This window comes from Trachypithecus francoisi, unplaced genomic scaffold (genome assembly GCF_009764315.1).
Source record: "Trachypithecus francoisi isolate TF-2019V2 unplaced genomic scaffold, Tfra_2.0 Lachesis_group21, whole genome shotgun sequence".
NCBI lineage: Eukaryota > Metazoa > Chordata > Mammalia > Primates > Cercopithecidae > Trachypithecus > Trachypithecus francoisi.
The window spans coordinates 46688084-46710136 of NW_022681467.1; positions in this window are offsets into that span (position 1 = coordinate 46688084).

The window sequence follows — 22053 nt, forward strand, 5'->3', positions numbered from 1 at the left end:
GTCCCAGAGCCCTCCCGGGCCCGCAGACCCGCATTTCGTCGTCCACTCCTGTGGCCAGTGCAGGGCACTTGGACCAGGTCCTGGGGTCTTGGGGTCTTGCCCCAGTGTGGCCGCCTAGCCTCTGAGTTGGTAGGATGCTGCACAGATGCTGGAGGTTGGGTTGGAGGGATCTATTGGGTTGGAGGGATCTGTGCTGCTGGCAGGGCTGGCCTCTTAGGGTCACGCCTTGCACTCCTTTCCTCTTTTCCTTTCTGTCTCTACTGCCTTTGCCCATCATCAGAGAACCAAGAAAGGACATGAAGAAACCCTGCTGCCTTCCAGCCTGAGGCCTTCTGCTTAAGAGTGGGGCGTGGGTTAGGGAGTCGTGGGTGCTCATTAAGTGGGTTAGGGTTAACCCTAAGAAATGAGCGCAGGGCACACTAGCCTGCGCGGCAGTCCCAGCTACTTGGGAGGCTGAGGCAGGAGGAGCATAGGAGTTCCAGGTTATTGTGCACTATGATGGCACCACTGCATTCTAGCCTGAGTGACTGAGCTAGAGCCAGCCTCTAAAACAACAAGAATAAAAACACTGGCTTACTGGTGAGGTGGAGGCCTGGACAGACAAGAATCTGCCTAAGGACCTGTTTCCAAGAGCTCACCTTCTACTGGGGGCTTGGCAGAACTGGGAAACTGCTGAAATACGTGATTGCAGAATGAAGTCAGAGAGGCTGCTTTAGATAGAATTATGGGGGAGGGCTCCTGTGGAGGTGATGATTATGTGGAGCCCTGAGCCCAGAGAAGGAGCCCATCTCGCAAGATGGGAAGAGAGCTTTCTAGGTGGACAGAACATCAAAGTCACTGGCCTTCAAGCGGGAGAGAGGAAGGCAGGTCTGAGAAACAGCAACGAGACCAACCAGCAGTGTAGGGGAGGGGCCCTAGTGGGGTGGAGTGGGCTTTCGTGGTCAGAGGGTCCCCGGATTACATATTGAGAAACACTCCTCTTGTGGTGGATCAGGCTTCTGCTTTCCTTTCCCATCTGAAAATTCTTTTTTTTTTTGAGACATAGTCTCCCTGTGTCTCCCAGGCTGGAGTGCAGGGGCGCGATCTCAGTTCACTGCAACCTCCATCCCCCTGGGTTCAAGTGATTCTCCTGCCTCAGCCTCCTGAGTAGCTGGGATGACAGATGTGTACCACCATGCCCAGCTAATTTTTGTATTTTTAGTAAAGATGGAGTTTCACCATGTTAGCCAGGCTAGTTTTGAACTTGCAACCTCAAGTGATCTGCCAGCCTCAGCCTCCCCAAATGCTGGCATTACAGGCGTGAGCCACTGCTCACAGTCAGAAAATTGCTGTCTCTATCTTGTTTTTGAGACAGGGTCTGGCTCTGTTACCTGCTGGAGTGCAGTAGTGCAATCATAGCTCACTGTAACCTCTAACTCCTGGGCTCTAGGGATCCTCCTGCCTCAGACTTCCGAGTAGCTGGGACTACCACGCACCACCATGCACCACTAATTTAAAACAAAATATATTTTTTGCAGAGACAGGCTGGTGTGGAACTCCCAGGCTCAAGACATCCACCCACCTCGGCCTCCCAAAGTGCTTGGATTACAGATGTGAGCCACTGCACCTGGCCATGTTTCTATCTTTTTTACTTGCATATTGTCTGTGTCCCCACTGGGGATCAAGCTCCATCAAGGCAAGGACTGTGTGCTGTCTCTCCCTTCTCCAGCAGCTTCCACTCTGCTAGGCACATACAGAGCAGGCTTCTTAAATAATTCCTGGAAATGATTCCTGGGGGAACTCAGGACAGTTTTCTGGAATAGATGTGACTGTCTCAGAGAGTCAGACTCCTCACTGATGATCACAGGGTAAGGATGCAGAGCAGGGGCTCTCAGAGTTTACTGTGCATCTGAATTCCCCTGAGGGCTTGTTAAAACCCAGACGGCTGGCCCCAACCCTGGAGTAGCTGATTCAGTGGATCTGGCATAGGGCCCTTCTGAGGAGTTCCCTGCTGATGCTCATGCATCAGGTCTGGGGATCCCACTTTGAGAACCACTGATATTGAAGACTTGAACCCCTACCCAGCTGGGTCTGACCTCAGAGCCCTCATGAGGTCCCGGGAGAGACTCAAGCCAGCTTCTTCTTGTGTAGGATCCCTAGGACCTAATGGCCACCTCTAGAGCTGGGGCTGGGCTTGTTAGAACACTGTACACCTGAGTCAAATTTCACAGTGACCTGCAGACAGAAGACCTGGTACACTGTGTGGAGACCTTCAGTGAGAACAATGACTTCCGCCCGGTCCTGCCTACCCGCAACATACACACTCACTTGCTGTACCCAGGAGTTAAATTACTGCCTGATCTTATCCCTCACTGTGCTAAACAATGTCCAATAAAATCCTTTTAAGTCCTTTTAAGGAATTCCCTCTTTGCAGTTCCTCCCTCCCTTAGAGCCTTCCAGATTTTTCACTCTTCTCCTCATGTCTTCATTTTCCTCTTGAAAAGCATCCTTCCCCAAGCTGTTGTGTGGAAAGAGATGTTGATGATGCTCGTGGAAGCTTCCTGAGAAGATGGGAACCGTCAATGCTTGCTAGGCACCTACGAGGTGCCCGGTGGTTGCTGGGTGATTTGAAGACATCAGAGGCATAACTGGGCCAGGAGGTGGACTCTGGCACGCAGACCTATTCTATTTGTCCCTACTGAGTTAAATTTTTTAAAAATTAATTGAAAATTAGTTGCTGACCTTTAAAAACTGGGAGATTTCACATACAATATTTTCTTTCGAAACACTGTGAGATCTGGCCAACATCCTTTACCCATGCAGTGTGCTGGCGCTGGGCAGTGGCTTCTGCTTCCTGTGGTGTGCCCCTCTACCCACATCATGCCATCTCGGTTACTGCCAGGCCCCAGGAAGCAAGAGTTGGTGACTTTTCATCTTGGCAGATTGTCTAGGGTTGCGCAGTAAATGGCAGAGTCAAATCCGAACCCAGGACTGCCTGACCCAAAGGCCCAAGCTTGTCACTGAAATAAAAACTGCTGTTAATTTTTTGGGCAGGAGGAGAATGTGACATTGCTGGCCCTGAGGAAACACCTTAAAAGGGAGTTACTGTCAGCAGTTTAAGAATATGCCTTCCTTCCCATTCATAACCAGCTGTCAGTAAGCCATAAAGTTCTGGGCTGTTTTTTCCAGGGCAGGAAAAGTTATCCAGAGCTGTCCATTTTTTTTTTTTTTTTTTAAACCCATCTCCTCCTTGAGGTGAAAAGGCTTGGATTTGGTTGGAGTTGGGAGGAATCTGTTGAGAGTGGTGGGTGGGGTGGAATTTTCTTGGTTTGGAGTTAGCTCTTCAGACAGGGGATCCCACTGGGTGTCTGTGGGGTACAGGCTGGTCTTTGAGTCAAAGCAGGGATTGGGACGGGGGCATTCTCCTGCTCTCTCTCCACAATCACTCTGCCCCAGGCACTTCCCCTTTCTGTTCCTGATTCCCCAAATCCCTTCACCTTCCCACAGATTTCCATATAGGCACTTCCTGCAGGTCTCAGCCCTTGGGATTCCTGGTCTGGGCTGGGGTTAGGTTGCAGTAGGTGAGGTTGAGGCATGCAAGGGCGTGACTTCACTGAAGTCTTTCTTTGACAATGTGATATTTTGCTTCTTGTGGATTTTTGTGGACTAATTTTGATTGTTTCAAAATGTTATTTATCTTGATGACTGAGCTTTTGGGTGCCCCCTTACTTTTTTTTTTTTCTTTCTTTCTTTCTTTTTTTTTTGAGATGGAGTTTCACTCTTGTCACCCAGGCTGAAGTGCAGTGGCACAATTTCGGATCACTGCAACCTCTGCCTCCCGGGTTCAAGCGATTCTCCTGCCTCAGCCTCCCAAGTAGCTGGGATTACTGGCGCCCTGCCACCTCACCCGGTGAATTTTTCTATTTTTAGTAGAGACAGGGTTTGACCGTGTTGGCCAGGCTGGTCTTGAACTCCTGACCTCAGGTGATCTGCCCTCTTCAGCCTCCCAAAATGCTGGGATTATAGGTGTGAGCCACCACATCTGGCTCCCTCTTACATTTTGCACCCTGCCTGCCTCATCCCAGCTCCAGCCCTGCTCCTAGTCCAGGGTTCTTTGGCAAGAACCCTGGGCTGAGAGTCAGGAGACCTGGGTTCTGGTCCAGCTTGTGTCACTAGACTAGCCGTGTGGTTGCACACAATCCTCCTGCACCCTGAGCCTCAGCTGTATCATCTATTCAGGGAAAGGGTTATACCTAACTCTATTCCAGAATGATCTAAGACATCTGCTAGAACTCTAACCGGTGGTGCATTGTGTCTGTCTCTTGGGGGCTTTGGAGCCATTTGAGGCCTTGCTGACCCTGACCATTATGAGGTGTCACTCACTGTTTCTTTCTTGGCTCTACACGCGAGGGGTTCCTCTGTGTAAACACAAAATCTTCACAGCAGCTGTGTGTAATGAGCATCAGTGCCTTCATGCCTTTTTCCTGTCCTGGAGGAAATTTCTGTTTCGGCAATATGCTTCTGTACCTTATTCTTTGATGTCTCGGTTTTTTGTTTTTTGGTTTCATTCCCTGGATCATTAGATAAACATTGTTTAAGGACCTTCTATATGCCAAGCACTGAGCAAGCACTTGGGATGCAAAAGACACGTTTGCAGGCCTGGAGGAGCTCACTTTCCACTGCAGGAGACTGCCCATGAGCAGATCCGGGTGCCCTGAGAAGCCTGCAGTGGTGGAGGACTTCCAGGGAGGATGTGGCCACTTCGAGGGAACTGTGCACCGTGTTCTCTCCTGGGAGGAAGCCTGAATCCTTGGTGCTGTCTCCAGATGCCATCAGTCCCGAGCAGTGCACAGCACCTTCCTAATATAATCCTCCTCAAGAGAGTGCTGCAGTGTTACATTTTGGCTCCACACTCGAAGGGACGAAGCTCTGAGTTAAAGCTTTCAGTTCTCTCTAACCCCATCTCCCTCCATCCCTCCTCTGGGTTGTGGTTTGCTCCTCAGTTTTTCCTCGTCCTGGCAACTTTCAAAGCCCATTTCCAAGTCCACCTCCTGCGTTCAGCTTTCCTCCACTGCTCCAGCCCTCAGGGGACCCTTCCCCCTACCCTTCTCTTAAGCCTTTATCAACTAATAGGCGCTCTCCCTGGCACTTAATCAAGATCTGTCTAGAGTTCCTCAGTGCTTCAGTCCAGCCACAAGATTCTGGTTCTTGCAGGGAGAGGGCACTGCCTGATGGTAATAGCTGGAGGGCTCATTCCCCTCTACTCAGAGGGTGCAAACTGATGTATCTTCCCAGGACTTCCACGTTTTAAAAATAATGAAGTATGTGCCAATATTTGAAAATTAGGAGATTTTCACATACAAATCCAGATTTCTGGCTTCCCTTGAAAACTTAGAAGATGTGCCAATTCTGAACCTGCATTCCTGCCTGGCAAAAATTGGCCAGAGCTGGTAGCAACGTTTTCCTTTAGCTGGGGCATGGGTTCTCCAGTTTGTCACAGTCCTCACCACTCTAGAACCCTTTACCTGTCTACCTGTCTGGTCTCCATAGGCATCTGCGATTTTAAGTCCTGGTTCAACTTTTCTCTTTCTTAAGAAGAGAGACAGCTCATCAGAGCACTGCACACTGGCGGATGCTTGGATAGCCCAAAGGGAGGGTGGGTGTGGAAAAGGGGGTGTGTGAGCACCCAAGACTGTTGAGTGGGTGGGGGTTGGGGAGAGTCAGGCAGGAGGGTGCTTACTATGAATCCGGTCCATAGATGCTTAGTATCAATGAACTCGGATGGGTGTTTGAACCTGGCTGATGTGATGTGGGTTCTGTGTACAGGTAGAGCTATATTTCAGGTGAATACAGAATAATACGGTTATAAAAACCAAAATGAATCTAACTTCTTTAGAGCATGTGCCAGATACTGTTCTAAAGTTTTTATATTTCCTTCTCACAATAACCCCCATAGTGGATAACATGATTTTCCGTTTCTGGGATGGAGGAAATGAGACACGGGTGAATAACTTGCTCAGGATGACACAGCCAGAACACAAGAAACTGTGACAGCAACACACACAGAAAGACCCTGAAGCTGGATTTTATAGCAGGATCCAAGGTGCTGGTAGATGCTGGATTTTGTTATTGTTGTCATCTTTCCTCCCCCAGATCAGGGACCTATTGCTGTGTTGTCCCTTCTCTTGGGATTGTAATTTGTCTCTCTCCTGCAGGAGTCTGTCAGGCTTGTGGCTCTCTTCTTTAGCAGGGGGTTGAAGCTAGCCAGCCCCTCAGGTCTATTATTGTAGGCTGTTTGATCTGGACACACGCAGAAGTATACGGCTTTCGCAAGAGGAGGGCAGGGTGGGGGTGGGGAAGACAAGAAAGCAGTGGTCCTGCCAGCTGGGACCAGGTCCCCTCAGACAGCCCCTGGATCCCAGAAGCACAGGGCCCACCAGCCAGGTCCCCCAGGAGGAGCTCATTCCCCAGTGTCTCCAGATCTGAGGTCAGCGTCCCATTGCACCATTCCAGCGTCCGTCTTGCTGCAGTGGAAGATTTTTCGTCCCCTTGCCGTTACTTTGCATTGCTTCTGGGCTGCGTTCCCTCTTACTTCATTTTCATCTGAAATCCTGAGCTCACCCTCCCCAGCAGCTGACGGGACCATTTCTTTCCGAGGCTGCAGCCAGTCGCAGCGCTGCCGACAGCTGAGTGGAAGGCTCTGGGATTTTGCCACCCTGTTTCGTTCCTGCAGACGGGAAGGGAGACAGGAGAACATCTTCATTTTGCAGCAGCAAAGGCTGTCAGAGCCTTGGAGCCTCAGTTTTCATCCCCTTTGGCCTCAGATGCAATGTGTTTTGTCCAGAACACTGCCTGGGTGGACTTGGTCCCTCGGTCATTTGTCCTTTTGGTCTCAAAACCTTTAGAGAGTGTGGTCTGTGCTTTGCAATTGAATGCCCCTGGATTGTCACAGCTGAACAGCTCCTAGAGGTTGTTTTGTCAGAAGTTCTCTGTGTTCAGAGAGGGTGAGGAACTTGTGGGGGTTGCACAGCAAGTGACTGGAAGAGGCAGGACTGACAGGTTCCTGGGTCCTAGGCCCATCCCTTTCGCGTTATATTAGGTTGCCTTTTTAGAATCAGAAGGCCAAGCCCCAGGGGACCCTCCCTACGCCCCAACTTCCTGTAATGCTCTTCCTCTAACCCTTTTCAGAGTTCCTCCTTTCCCTCCTTCGGGTCTCAGCTCCAGTGTTCCTTCCTCAGAGGACATGTGGACAAGTGCATGCATTTCCCTTGGATAAATTCTCAGGAGTGAACTCACTGGGTGAAAATCACATGTCAGCTGGGCACAGTGGCTCACACCTGCAATCCCCACAGTGTCTCACGCCTGTAATCCCAACAGTCACTCACGCCTGCAATCCCAACAGTCGCTCATGCCTGTAATCCCAACAGTCACTCACGCCTGTAATCCCAACAGTGGCTCACGCCTGCAATCCCAACAGTCACTCATACCTGCAATCCCCAGTCGCTCACGCCTGTAATCCCAATAGTTGCTCACGCCTGTAATCCCAACAGTCGCTCACGCCTGTAATCCCAACAGTGGCTCACGCCTGCAATCCCAACAGTCACTCATACCTGCAATCCCCAGTCGCTCACGCCTGTAATCCCCACAGTGTCTCACGCCTGTAATCCCAACAGTCACTCACGCCTGTAATCCCAACAGTCGCTCACGCCTGTAATCCCAACAGTCGCTCACGCCTGTAATCCCAACAGTGGCTCACGCCTGCAATCCCAACAGTCACTCATACCTGCAATCCCCAGTTGCTCACGCCTGTAATCCCCACAGTGTCTCACGCCTGTAATCCCAACAGTGGCTCACGCCTGCAATCCCAACAGTCGCTCAGACCTGTAATCCCAACAGTGGCTCACGCCTGCAATCCCAACAGTGGCTCACGCCTGCAATCCCAACAGTGGCTCACGCCTGCAATCCCAACAGTCACTCAGGCCTGCAATCCCAGCAGTGGCTCACGCCTATAATCCCCAAGGTGGGAGGATTGTTTGAGCTCAGGAGTTTGAGACCAGCCTGGGCAATATAGTGAGACCTCGTATCTACTAAAAAATAAGAAAAATTAGCCAGGCATGGTAGCGCACACCTGTAGTCCCAGTTACTCAGGAGGCTGAGGCAGGAAGATGACTTGAGCCTGGGAGTTCGAGGCTGCAGTGAGCCATAATTGTGCCACTGCATTCCAGCTTGGGTGACACAGTGAGACTCTGTCTCAAAAAAAAAAAAAAAAAGAAAAAGAAAAAGAAAAAGAAAAAGAAAAGAAAGGAAAAGAAAAAGAAGAAAAAGAAAAATTACATGTCTTCAATCACAGTGTAATGCTACCTGCTTGTACTGGAGTCTTCTGTCTGTAAACTGCGTGAGGACAAAGCCCATTGTTATTTCTGGCACTGTGTTTCACTGCTGGCCTGTTCGCAGCACAGATGAATGTGAATTGAATAAATGGATGGGTGGAGGAACGAGTCTCTTTTGGATTGATAGTTGTTGGGAGATAATTCTCCACGGGTGTCTTGCGTTTCTGAATGTCTTGCAAGCAAACGTCCTGACTGCCTTTGTTCCAGATTACATTTTAGAGAATGTTCACATAGTAAACAGCCTTGAAAGATGGAGATGGTGCCTTTCTTCAGAGCAAAGAGCAGGCATGTTTACTATCTGTTATAAAAGATTTGGATTTCCTAATATAATTCAGCCTTAAAAAGAAAGGAAATTCTGGCAGACACTAGCACATGGATGAAAACTGAGGTCATTATGCTAAGTGACATGAGCCAGACACAAAAAGACAGATACTGTATGATTCCACTTACATGAGTACCTAGAGTTATCAAATTCATAGACACAGAAAGTATAGTAGTGGTTGCCAGGGGTTTGGGGAGGGGCAAATGGGGAGTTGTTCAGTAGGTACAGAGTTTCTGTTATGCAAGATGAAAATATTCTGGAGATCTGTTACATAACAAGGTGAATACTTAAGACTACTGAACTGTCCACTTAGAAATGGTTAAGGTGGTAATTTTATTTGTTTGTTTGTTTATTTATGTATTTATTTATTTGTTTATTTTTTGCCACAGACACAAATGCAGTTTTGGGTTTCCTAAGCTCATGGTTCCTCTCCTATAACTCAGCTCTCCGCATGATGTTGCACTGCCCTGTGGGAACTGGGGCTTGAGGAAGTGATGCAAGTAGCAGTAATCTGGCTACTGCTGTTGCTGTGAGTAATCAACTGTCCTTTGTCTTTGACCCAGGAGTCTTTCATCTTCTGCCAGCATCCACAAAACTTGCTAACTTGCAAGTAGGGTAAATCTCAGACTTTGCAGTAGACAATCGTGATTTCTGTACATTTTCCTTGGAGCACTTTTGACAACCGCAGGTAAACACTTATCTTTAAGTATCTTTAAATACTTGTCTGCTTCATTAAACCCTAAGCTTGTTTTGTTTTTGAGACAGAGCCTCACTCTGTCGCCCAGGCTGGAGTGCAGTGGAGCGATCTTGGCTCACTGCAACCTCCGCCTCCCTGGTTCAAGCAATTCTCCCTGCCTCAGCCTCCTGAGTAGCTGAGATTACGGGCACCCACTGCCATACCCAGCTAATTTTTGTATTTTTAGTAGAGATGGGATTTCACCATGTTGGCCAGGCTCGTCGTGAACTGCTGGCCTCAGGTGATCTGCCCGCCTTGGCCTCCTAAAGTGCTGGGATTACAGGCATGAGCCATCGTGCCCGGCCCACACTGAGCTTTCTTGTTTGCAGTTTTATTCCCAGTGCCTGGCACATACAAAATGCTCAATAAATCTTTGTAGAATGAATGACTGGGTAGATAGACGGATGGATGAATGACTGCTTGTTGTCTTGATCCCACCATCGCTTCCTCAAGAAGAGAACTTCTGGAACAGATGGTCTGGCTTGCCGTCACAGCTATTTGGAAGCAAGCTCCTGAAGAGTCATCTCTCTTTTGTGCCAGGCTGGCTCTAGTCTTCCTCACCACCCCCTCCCCCATGCTTCTCCTACACAAATGCTGCTGAGAGCACTTCAAGGGGGAGGAAAGTCCCACTTCTCTCCATCTGCCAGCTGTTTGCTTGTGATGATCAAGGGTCACTCTAGTAGAAGAGGACATGGAGGCTTATAGAGGTCAAGGCTTCACGAAACAGGCCTGGGTTTGGCCACTCGCTGTCTGGTCTCAGATGGGTGCAGGTTCTGGGGCTTCTGGCCCATACACTACCGGCAGCCCCCTGGACACCAGGAGATGGAATTTAGAAGGATCTCAGGCTGTTGACAAGAGGGCTGACCCACAGTGGTTTGGTTCAGTGAGTGCTCAATCCAGTCCTGGTTTTAGGTGGGCACTGTCCCACTGGGTGATCCTTGAAGACCTCTGAGCAGCTGCCTATAGAAGGCCCTTGTCTGTCTCTGAAGAGTTCAGGGGGATACTTAATTGGCAGTGGGTGGTCTGCAAGGCTTGGCTTCTGGGGCTCTCTTGATGCTGACTCAGATCCCATCCACTTTGTCCTTTCAAGTCCGGACCCCGCCTAGCTGAGTCTACCCCAGTGCCCTGGGAATGGGGGTCTCTGGCAATTTCTATGTTCTCTTTTCATATCCTCATTGCGGCATAAACTTCATGCCTTGCTCTCCTTGGGGCCGTCCCTGTTTGTTTTCAAGAGCTGCCTTTTGAAGTGAGAAAAAGATAAAAAAAGAACGGAATCAATTTCTCCTTTAATTTCTGCTGAAACAATTTTAATTCTTTTGTACACATTGTGGATCTCTCTGACTTACCAGGAAAGAGTGACACTGGAAGGCTAGGGAGAGAAGACAACGAAAGCACAAAGCCTCACATTTCAAGATTTAGAAATCAGGGGGTAGGTGGGGCGGCGGGGGCAGGGTACGGGGGGCAGAATTTGGACTCCCAGGCTAATGCTTTTCTCAGCATGTCAAGTTATATCCCTAGTCCGCCCAGTGAATATTTATTCAGCACCTATTGTGTGCCAGATGCTTTCTTAACTCGTGAACCCTGACTGCTTAAAAGATATGCTTTACTCTTAGTGGTAACGCTGGTAGCTCTTGCATTTCCTTTCATGTGGATTGTAATAAATAATCTTTTGGAGAAAAACATAGTTATCAGCAATAGTTGTTTGTACATTCGTTGATCTACTCATGTATTCATCTTTAAACAAACATTAACTGAGCACCTATTATGTGCCACGCTTTCTACTTGGGGCTTGGGATCTTGGGGTTATGACTTCAACCATGACAGGTAAAGGCTCTGCTTTCATACACCATAAGTATTTGTGTGTAAGAGAGGCAATAAACAAGAGAACAAGTGTGCATGTAATGACAGACAATGATAAAGAAAGGAAAAGTGAAGTAGGTGAGGGTTAGAGAGTGACAGGGGCAGCTATTTCATGCTCATGTGGGAAAATGATATCCTGGGCTAAGGACACTCAACTCACTCAATGGTTACTTCTTGAAGGCATAGAGTTGAGTTACGGATCTTTTCTCTATGCAGCATGTCCCTCATGTTCGTTTTCCACTAGTCAGGGATTTGCTCTGTTGAGCCATCCTCACCCTGTTCCTTTGGATCCTGCCCCACCCGCATTCCCGAGAGTCTAGTCCATCCCCGGGGCCTTCCATCAACCCGTGCCCTGGGCTACCCTTTGCTGCTGTTCCAACACACCAGGCTTCCTCTCAGAACAGGGCTTTGCATGTGCCATTTCCTCTGTCTGGAATGTTATCTCCCAAGATACCTGCATGGTTCTGTCATTCACTTATTTGTGGGTTTTTGCTCAAATGTTTCCTTCATGGTGAGTCTTTCCTGGTCACCCTATTTAAATTGTGACAAACCCACCGCTGCTCATAGACATCTACATTTTCCATCCCTGCTTTCTTTGTCTCCTTGGCTTTTTATTATCACTTGCTGTACTGCATGTTTTAATTAGTGGTCACTACCCTTAGATCAGAAGGGATGAGAAAATCTTCAAGGGTAGGTATCTAGGGGAGAACACTGTGAGACAGAGCTGTCTTGAGAGGACCAATGACCTTCAGGTGAGGGTCCCAGGCAGCCTGATGCAACCCCATTCTCCTCCCTCTCTCTCATCTTGCTGAGCCTCCACATTGGCCAAGCCCAATGAAGAGATGAGTCATGTACAAGTCAGCCTCCAAGGGCACAGAGAAGAATGGAGAAAGGGGTATGGAGGGGAAGGTCTCCAAACAGTATTCTTTGGAGCCCTAGGGATTTATTAAAGAGTTTTGCACAGTCTTGCAAGGGTGCACTGGGCTGGACTTTGATCACTCCACCAACATTTCCACAGTGTACAAGGCCTGACTTTGAATTTCAGCTCTGCTGCTTACCAGCTATATGACTTTGGACAAGTCACCATGCCCTCTGAGCCCAGATACTCATCTGTTCCGTGAAGCTAAAAATCCCTGCTCTGCCTCCCTCTCCAGATGGTTGTGAAGAGTCGATGAGGTTCAGGATGTAGAAGTGCTGTGTAAACAGCTGAGTCTTGGACAAAATTGGTTTTTTTAATCAGCTGCCAGCTCCCATTTCCATTGTTGATTTAGAAATTCCAAGTCTAGATGCAAAATAGGTTACTGGTCGCCATGAGGACCTGGGAATGAAAGATGTTTTCAGCCCAACACATCCACTTAAATTGGTCCTCGATGGAAAAATCCATAAACTCCTTTAAGATCCCAGGTGTGGGTAGCAGTTCTGTTACCCATCCATATATAAGACACCCAGTGTCTGCTGGGGGGCTGTAGACAAGATCTTGATTCCAGCTTATTAAATGCTTCAAGTGGCGATTGGTTCTCCTTCCTCCTCCCTTCCTTACTCCAGCCAAAGGGAGCACCTCTCCTGGGGCGAGGGAGGACAGATGGGTGGGTGGTGGGCAGGGCCGAATGCTTCCTGAGAAGCTGTAGGAAGAGTGTGGGGGAAACTGCAGGCCCTCTTTTCTTTGTTGGGAGCTCATACGCTGTTCTATAGCAGGTACACGATACCCCGCAGCCGAAGCCCCATGGTCCCGGCTCCAAGGAGAGCAGAGAACACTTCTTGTGGTTGCCAAGGCATTTAGCTGCAGCGGGCATGTCTCTTTAGCAATCTGGGCCACTAGCCCAGCGTGAAGTTGGCTGGTGGGCACAACGCGTGGCTAATTGCTGTGATTTGGCATTCATATGTGGAGTACAGAGCATTGTACTAAGCGCAGGGGTTAGAGGCGGTTCTCAGCCAGCCGCCTTTGCCTGCTGTCACTCTCTGGCTTTGATACCAAGTCAAGAATCCTGTTTGTTATTGGGGGTGGGGAAAGAGGCCCTCTTTTTCTCCACCGGGCAGTTTTGAATCCATCCTCATTTCTGGCCTGGGGGGTCAGCGGCCCACACTCCAGCCTGGGCAAAGGAGTCCTGAGTCTTCGTCTCAGCTCCCACAATCCCCTGTTCCATATCTTTGGACAAGTTCCTTCCTTGTCTTTACCTTGGCATATGCATTAGTAAAATGAGTCTTGTGCTGCCATACGTGATGCTTCTTTCAATTCAAACACCTTGTGTTTTTAGGACAGGGTTTCTCAACCTCGATACTTTGGACATTTGGGGGAGAATAATTATTTTGAGGGGCTGTCCTGTGCATTACAGGGGGCTTAGCAGCATCCCTGGCCTCTACCTATTAGATGTCTATGGCACTCACCTCACAAGTAGTGACAAACAAAAATGACTCCAGTACAAAATAAGACTGGGTGTGGTGGCTCACGCCTATAATCTCAGCACATTGGGAGGCTAAGGCAAGAGGATTGCTTGAAGCCAGGAGTTCAAGGCCAGCCTAGGCAACATAGGGAGACTGTATATCTATAAAAATTTTTTTAAAAAACTAGCTGGGAGTGGTGGCGTGCACCTGTAGTCCCAGTTACTCAGGAGGCTGAGGTGGGAGGATTGCTTAAGCCCAGGAGTTTGAGGCCGTAGTGAGCCAAGTTCGTGTTACTGCACTCCAGCCTGGGTGTCAGTGAGACCTTGTCTCAAAAAAAGAGAAAAAGAAAATTCCCTGGGGAGCAAAATTGCCCCTGGTTAGGATCTATTTTTCTGGGGTATAGGCTGAAGATTTTGCAGGCTATGGGAAACATTTCCTTTGAATGTCACTCTGGAGTGTAAATTACACACCTTTATCATCATGGTTCTTAGTTATTTGACACACGTATTGATCATCTACTATGTGCCAGACCCTGGGAATGCACAATTAAACAAGGCAGATATGTCCCTGCCCACACAAAGCTCAAAGTCTACAGGGGGCAGGGGGAGAGGGGGACAATATTCATGTAACCACAGAAAGGGATAAGAGAATTTCATGTATCACCTTTAAAAAGACAGCATGATAGAGTTATTTCACAGTGGCTAATTAATTTTCCTGTTGAACAATTCTGAAAGTTCATGCAGGCTGGGCATGATGGCTCATGCCTGTAATCCCAGCACTTTGGGAGGTCGAGGCAGGAGGGTTCCTTGAGTCCAGGAGTTCGAGACCAGCCTGGGCAACATAGTGAGACCCTGTCTCTACCTTTAAAGATAAAAATAAAAGTAAACATAAAGAAAGTTAATGCAACAAGTATCAAGTAACGGACCCAGAGCATATGAAGGATTAACTAACATATCCAGAGATAAGACTAGAATGATTTTTCCTTTGGCCTCAGAATAGATGCCATACAGGAAAAAATCTTATAAATTCCTAAACTTGTTGGATGTATTGAGTAGTAGATACTCTTGTTAGAAGGCTGTATTAGTTTCTTGTGACTACAGTAAAAAAAAGCACTGCAAATTGGGTGGCGTAAAACAATAGATATACAGGGCCAGGCACAGTGGCTCATGCTTGTCATCCCAGCACTTTGGGAGGCGGAAGCAGGCGGATCACAAGGTCAGGAGTTCCAGACCAGCCTGGCCAACGCAATGAAACCCTGTCTCTACTAAAAAATACAAAAATTAGCCGGGCATGGTGGTGAGTGCCTGTAATACCAGCTACTCAGGAGGCTGAGGCAGGAGAATCGCTTGAACCCGGGAGGCAGAGGTTGCAGTGAGCCGAGATCACACCACCGCACTCGAGCCTGGGTGACAGAGCTAGACTCCGTCTCAAAAAACAAAAACAAAAACAAAAAAATAGACGCACATTCTCTCATAGCCCTGGGGGCCAGAGATTCAAAAATGAGGGGTCAGCAGGGCTGTGCACCCTCCCAGGTCTCTAGCAGAGAATCTTGCCTCGCTTTTTCCAGCTCCTGGGGGCTCCTGGGACTCCTTGGCTTGTGTTAGCATCGCTCCCATCTCTGTGTCCTTCTTCACATGACCTCCCCTCTGTGTATCTCTGTGTCCAAATCTCCCTCTCCTTTCTCTCACAAAGACATTAGAGTTAGGACCCACCCTCCTCCTTCTCTTACCTTGGTTAAATCTGCAAAGACCTTGTTTCCAATAAGGTCACATTCAAAGGCATTGAAATCTATCTCTTCGGGGGGTTCTGTTCAATCCAGTACCCAGGCCAGGTCTGATGAACTAGTCCCGGCCGGAGGGGTTCTGTTCAATCCAGTACCCAGGCCAGGTCTGATGAACTAGTCCCGGCCAGGGGGGTTCTGTTCAATCCAGTACACAGGCCAGGTCTGATGAACTAGTCCCGGCCAGGGGGGTTCTGTTCAATCCAGTACACAGGCCAGGTCTGATGAACTGGTCCCGGCCAGGGGGGTTCTGTTCAATCCAGTACCCAGGCCAGGTCTGATGAACTAGTCCCCGCCAGGGGAAGTGAGATCAAGTCCTTCTGCTTTCATGAGTCTTTGAAATAAGTAAGCCCAGCTTCTGATGTAACAACCCCAGGGCAGAGATGCCTGTGCCAAGCGGGCCCATCTTCAATGCTAGTTCCATACCCACAGCCATGCCCCTGCGTGCACCAACTCTCCTGTCCCCTTCTCCTTCTTCTGAGTTCTTCCAGCAAAACCCAAACCTTGATGAAATCCAGCTGTTCATAGCTGTGCCTAAGCTGAAGGGTGTCTGCAGAACACACAACCGGGTCGACGGGTCTCTTTTTAAATTTGGTCCCGCGCAATTCAAGTGGACCCTCAGTGCTGCCAACAGTCCCCCTCCACTTCCTCCTTCCCCCAATTTTCCTTCCACCCAGGGACTGCTATCTTGCATTTTCTCCTCTTTTGTCGATCTTCAACACACTCTCTCCCTCCTTACTCTCAACCGATGACTTGCTCCTTATTTCTCTGAGAAAATAGGAGCAGTCGGAAGAGAAGTCCCTGGCCCTCCTCAGCAGAGTTGCATCTATGCCACAGACTCCACCTTTCCTCTCTCCTCCACCTAAGTCCAACTTCCCTGTGCACTGGCCTTCATCCCTTCTCCTTGGGGACTTTATTCCTGCATTTGTCTCTTCTCCACTTCCTGTATTGTGTATTTTCCCCCTTCAACGTTAAAAGGAAAACCTCTGCCAGCATCTCTTTTGCCCTCTAACCACTGTGCTGGTTCTGTGCTTCTCCTGACTGCCCGTCTCTTGAGTTGCACACATCTGTGTTTCTGGTTCCTTCACAGCTGTCTTTTGAACCACCCCACCGAATCTGCCTAAAACAATCATCACAATCTCCATCTTGCTAAATCCAGTGGTCCATCCTCACTTATCCATGTATCCAAACTCTTGGCAGCATTTGAGACCATCGATCATGTCACTGGAGTGCATTCTTCTTGATTCTGGGGATGGCAGATGCTCCTGGCTTTCCGTGTACCTCCCTGCCCACTCCTCAGCCATCGTTGCTGGCTCCTCCTCTTCCTCCTGACTTCTGAATGTTGGAGTCAACCAGGGTTCAGTCCTTGGCCCTCTCCGCTCCTCTGTCCACATAGAGCCTGTGCTTCATCATATTCAGTCCCAAGTCTTAGAAATACCATCTATATTTGGGTGAATCCTAAATTTACACCTATGACATCAACTCTCCTTTGTACTAACTCTGTAGTACACTCTGTACTAGCTACCTATTCAAGAACTCTATGCAGATATCACAAAGTGTTACTGACTCCCCACTGTCCTCCCCAGATCACACTTGCCTCAGCTTCCTCACATCTTTCTCACCCTAATATTTTCAGCCTAAAATTCTAGGATTCATCCTTCAATTATCTTGTGTCCCCTGCCCCGTTCCATCCAGTCCATCAGCCAGTCATTGGGGCTCCCTTCAGAGTAAATCCTGAATCTGACTTCTCACCACGCCACTGCTCTCTCCCTGATCCAGGCACCATCATGTCCTGCCTGGAGGAAGGTAGCAGCCTTTCACCTGAGCTCCCTGCTCTTACTCTTGTCTCTTACAAGTCATTCTCCTCTCTGCAGCTGGAAGGGATCTTTTGAAAGCTTGAGTCAGACCATGTCATCTGCCTGCTTAAAAATCATTCAGCAGAGCCAGGTGCTCATGCCTGTAATCCCAACTACTCATCCTGCCTGTGAAGCATTTCCTGATCTCACCTGAGCTCTTTGGGGATTGCTTAAGTTTAGGAGTTTGAGACTAGCCTGAGCAACATAGCAAGACCCCATCTCTACAAAAATATCTTAAAATTAGCCGAGCTTAGTGGCACATTCCTGTAGTCCCAGCTGCTCAGGAGGCTGAGGAGGATAAGCCTGGGGGGGTCAAGGCGGCAGTGAGCTATGATCACACCACTGCACTCCTGCTTGAGCAACAGAGTGAGACCTTCCTTCTTTCCAAAAGAAGAGAGAGAAGGAAACTGAGGCACAGAGGGTAGGTAATGGCTTAAAGCCATGGAACTACGGAGTGGCAGAGGCAGAAAATGAGGCTAGGCAAATTGCCTCCCAAGCCAGATGCTCACCTGCCTTGCTGTCTGCTGGTGACTCTGGAGACCACATCCCTGATTTCACCTGGAGGCCAGTGAACTGAACCTTTCCTCACAAAGAACATTGCCCCTTGTGGTGAGGGGTGGTCAGGACTAGCTGTGTAGTTTGCAGGGCCCAATGCAAAATGAAAATGTGGGGCCCTTTGTTAAAGAAATATTAAGAATTTCAAGGTGGCAACAGCAGAGCATTCAAGCAAGCCCAGGGCCCTTCTGAGCCCGGGGACCCATGGGACTGCACAGGCTGCCTGCCCCTGAAGCTGGCCCTGGTGGTCTGGACTGGGCTCCGCCTCTCAGCAGACTCAGGGCTGGCTGGGTGCCCTGGGCTTGCTCCTGGGCTTCCTCTGAATGCTTTGCCAGCCTCCTAACTCCTCTGAAGACCCAAGGGAGACCCTGAGATCTGCTAAGAGGCCCCGAAAATGAAGCTGGAAATTTTCCTGGCTGCACTCATCTCCACAAAGATCATAACTGGATACACCTGGAATAATTCCATGTGGCTCAGGCTGGCCTGGACCCCCAACCAGCCCAGGCGAGATCAAGGAAACGCTCCATAAACCAGGATCCTCATGTTCCTTTTCTAGTATTACAACATAATAAATAATAATAATAGGCCAGGCGCAGTAGCTCACACCTATAATCCTAGCACTTTGGGAGGTCGAGGCGGGCGAATCACCTAAGGTCAGGAGTTCAAGACCAGCCTGACCAACATGGTGAAACCCCATCTCTACTAAAAATACAAAATTAGCCAGGCATGGTGGCATAAGCCTGTAATCCCAGCTACTTGGGAGGCTGAGGCAGGAGAATCACTTGAACCCAGGAGGCAGAGGTTGCAGTGAGCCAAGATTGTGTCATTGCACTCTAGCCTGGGCAGCAAGAGTGAAACTCCACCTCAAAAAAGAAAAACAAGATGTTAATTATTAGTAATAGTAATGCCTTTCAGCCATCATATACTGTACTTTTGGCATTTATATTTATAGTCATGTGCTGCCTAGGGATGTTTCTGTCAGTGATGAACCACATATACAATGGTGGTCCCATAAGATTACAATAGAGCTGAAAAATTCCTATCACCCAGTGACATTGTAGCTGTTCTAACGTCATAGCACAAAAACTTCATATAAATTTAAAGTAGCCCAAATGTGCAGCGTTTATGAATCTACAGTAGAGTACAGTCATGTCCTAGGCCTTCACATTCACTCACCACTCACTCATTGACTCATCCAGAGCTCCATTCGTGGTTAACTGTTCCACACAGATTAACTTTTGTTTTTTTGAGATGGAGTCTCACTCCGTCACCCAGGCTGGAGTGCAGTGGCGCCATCTCAGCTCACTGCAACCTCCGCCTCCCAGGGTTAAGTGATTCTCCTGCCTCAGCCTCCCAAGTAGCTGGGACTACAGGCGCACACCACCACAACTGGCTAATTTTGTATTTTTAGTAGAGATGGGGTTTCATCATGTTGGCCAGGCTGGTCTTGAACTCCTGACCTCGTGATCCACCTGCCTCGGCCTCCCAAAGTGCTGAGATTACAGGTGTGAGCCAACGTGCCTGGCCCAGAGTAACTATTTAAAAAATCTTTTATACCATATTTTTACTGTAATTTGTGTTTATATACACAAATACTTACCATTGTGCTACAATTGTCTATGGTATTCAGTACAGTAACATGCTGTACAGGTTTGTAGCCTAGGTTATACCATATAGCCTAGGTGTGTAGTAGGCTATGCCATCCAGGTTTGTGAAAGTACACTATGATGTTCACACAATGATGAAATTGCCTAATCACGCATTTCTCAAAATGTATCCTCTTTGCTAAGCGACATATAATTGTACTTAACTTTTGCGAGTTGTGCATTTCCTGAAAATAAATGCTCCTGAACTAACCTGTTTATATCCAAAGCTATAAATTGTTTTCTCCTTTTTTTCCCTCCTGTTTGAGACAGGGTCTTGCTATCTCCCAGGCTGAAGTGCAGTGGCACGATCACAGCCCACTTTAGCCTCAAACTCCTGGGGTCAGGGAATTCTCCTGCCCCAGCCTCCCCAGTAGCTGAGACTACAGGTGCACACTACCATGCCTGGCTAATTTTTGTTGAGACAGAGTTTTGCCAAGTTGCCCAGGCTGATCTCGAACTCCTAGGCTCAAGGGAGCCTCCCACCTCAACCTCCCAAAGTGCTGGGGATATAGGTATGAGCCACTGCGCCTGGCCTCCTTCTTGTTCTGGAAAACTCTTACTGCTGTAGTTTCCTGCAAAATTCAGCTCAAGATTTTAATGCTTCTCAAATCATTGACAAAAAGGAAGAACTCAACCCACCTCCCCATCCAATACACACATGCAACATTAATTACTTACATTATTATAAATGTCGTGCTGCAATGTGATAGGCCCAGCCCAAACTTGTCCTCACACAGTTCTGCGTCCAGCCATACTGCTTGAATCCAGATTCATAATTTGGGTCCTGGACACTGGTCCTTGTAATCCAAGTGAGCAGAGCTGCTTGGGCCAATCTGACAGGCAGACAGAGTAACCATGCGCTGATGTGACCAGCCTTGCGCATGGGACATCTGTGGTTGTCAAAGATTATAAACAGACTGGCTGGGAAACATCAAGCCATCGAGTGGTATATTGTGGTGTCCCCGCAACTGGCTCAGTGAATGTTCACCTCACATGGACTTCTCAGGGGTCTCTGTAGCAGGTATAAATCTTAGTCTATATAAGTTAGTGTATTAGTATGTTCTCATACTGCTAATAAAGACATACCCGAGACTGGGTAATTTATAAAAGAAAGAGGTTTAATGAACTCACTGTTTCACCTGGCTAGGGAGGCTTCACAATCATGGCAGAAGGAAGAGCAAAGGGACTTCTCACATGGCGGTGGGCAAGAGAGCTTGTGCAGGGGAACTTCCATTTATAAAACCATCAGATCTCGTGAGACTTATTTACGACCACGAGAATAGTATGGGGCAAACAACCCCCATTATTCAATGATCTCCACCTGGCCCCGCCCTTGACACAGGGGATTATTACAATTCAAGGTGAGATTTGGGTGAGGACACAGCTAAACCATATCAGCTGGGCATGCGAGAAAAAAGAAGGAGCACACTTCGTTACTTTCTTTCACTTCACAATGGTGGCCAGTTCAATCTCAGTCATTAACAAGGCTCTCTATTTTCCTTCACAACTGCCAAGGGTGTGCCAGGGTCCCAGCAATACCAAAGCACCAGGAAAGCCCTGGCTCCTCTTCCATGTTCAGGGTACAGAATGTTCTCTGAGGCTGGGCATCCCACGGCATCACCCTCGGCCAGTCGTCCTCAACTGGGGGCGATTTTGTCCCCCAGGACATTTTTCCGGAGATATTTTTGGTTATCACAACTGGATAGAGGTGCTCCTGACATCTAGTGGGTGGAGGTCAGGGATGCTGCTCAACATCCTGTAATGCATAGAACAGCCCCCGATAAAACAAACAATTATCCTGCTCCAAATGTCAGGAGTGCCAAGGCTGGGAAGCCCTGCCCTTAGCAATTCTCAAGCCTCTATTTTCCCAGTCTTTTGACTTCTGACCACTTTGTAGTCTGGGAACCTCTATCTTCATGTTCTCCTGAATGTAATGTCCTCATTCCATTCTTGTGATGAAGGGCAAGGCACCCTTCAAAGGCGTTGGTCTTTCACCAGCCTTAGAGAAGAAAGGTACCTGGTCTAAGCCAATCATGCCACACCCGGTGTTAGACACTGGCTCCCCCAGCTTCCTTTGCAGCTAGGAGTTGCCATGTGATGCAGCTCTGGTGAGTGAGATGTCAGCGGAAATGTGTCAGGACCTTCCAGGAAAGAGACTGTTCCCTGGCTGAGGTGTTCTGGAGAGGAGAGCTGGCTGGTGTCAAGTCCTATAGCCTCCTTACTGAAGGCACTTATGTGGGGATGTGGTGTGTGGGGTTGTGGCAGCCACCTTGAGACCAAGAGGTAAATCAGAAGAATCGCAGTTGTAGACATGCCTGACCTCGATGAGCCATTGAATGAGCTCTGTAATCATCCACTTCCAGGCCTCTCATTAAATAAATAAGCCACACATGTCTTTAGACCATTACTTAATACACCTAGGCGGGTGACTTAATCTCTGTTTGTCTTACTCTTGCATAAAGTTGTGGACATTTAATGATATGATATATGAAAAGCATTTGACCAAGAGCCTGGTATATAAGAAATATTCAATGATGTATTGTAGCT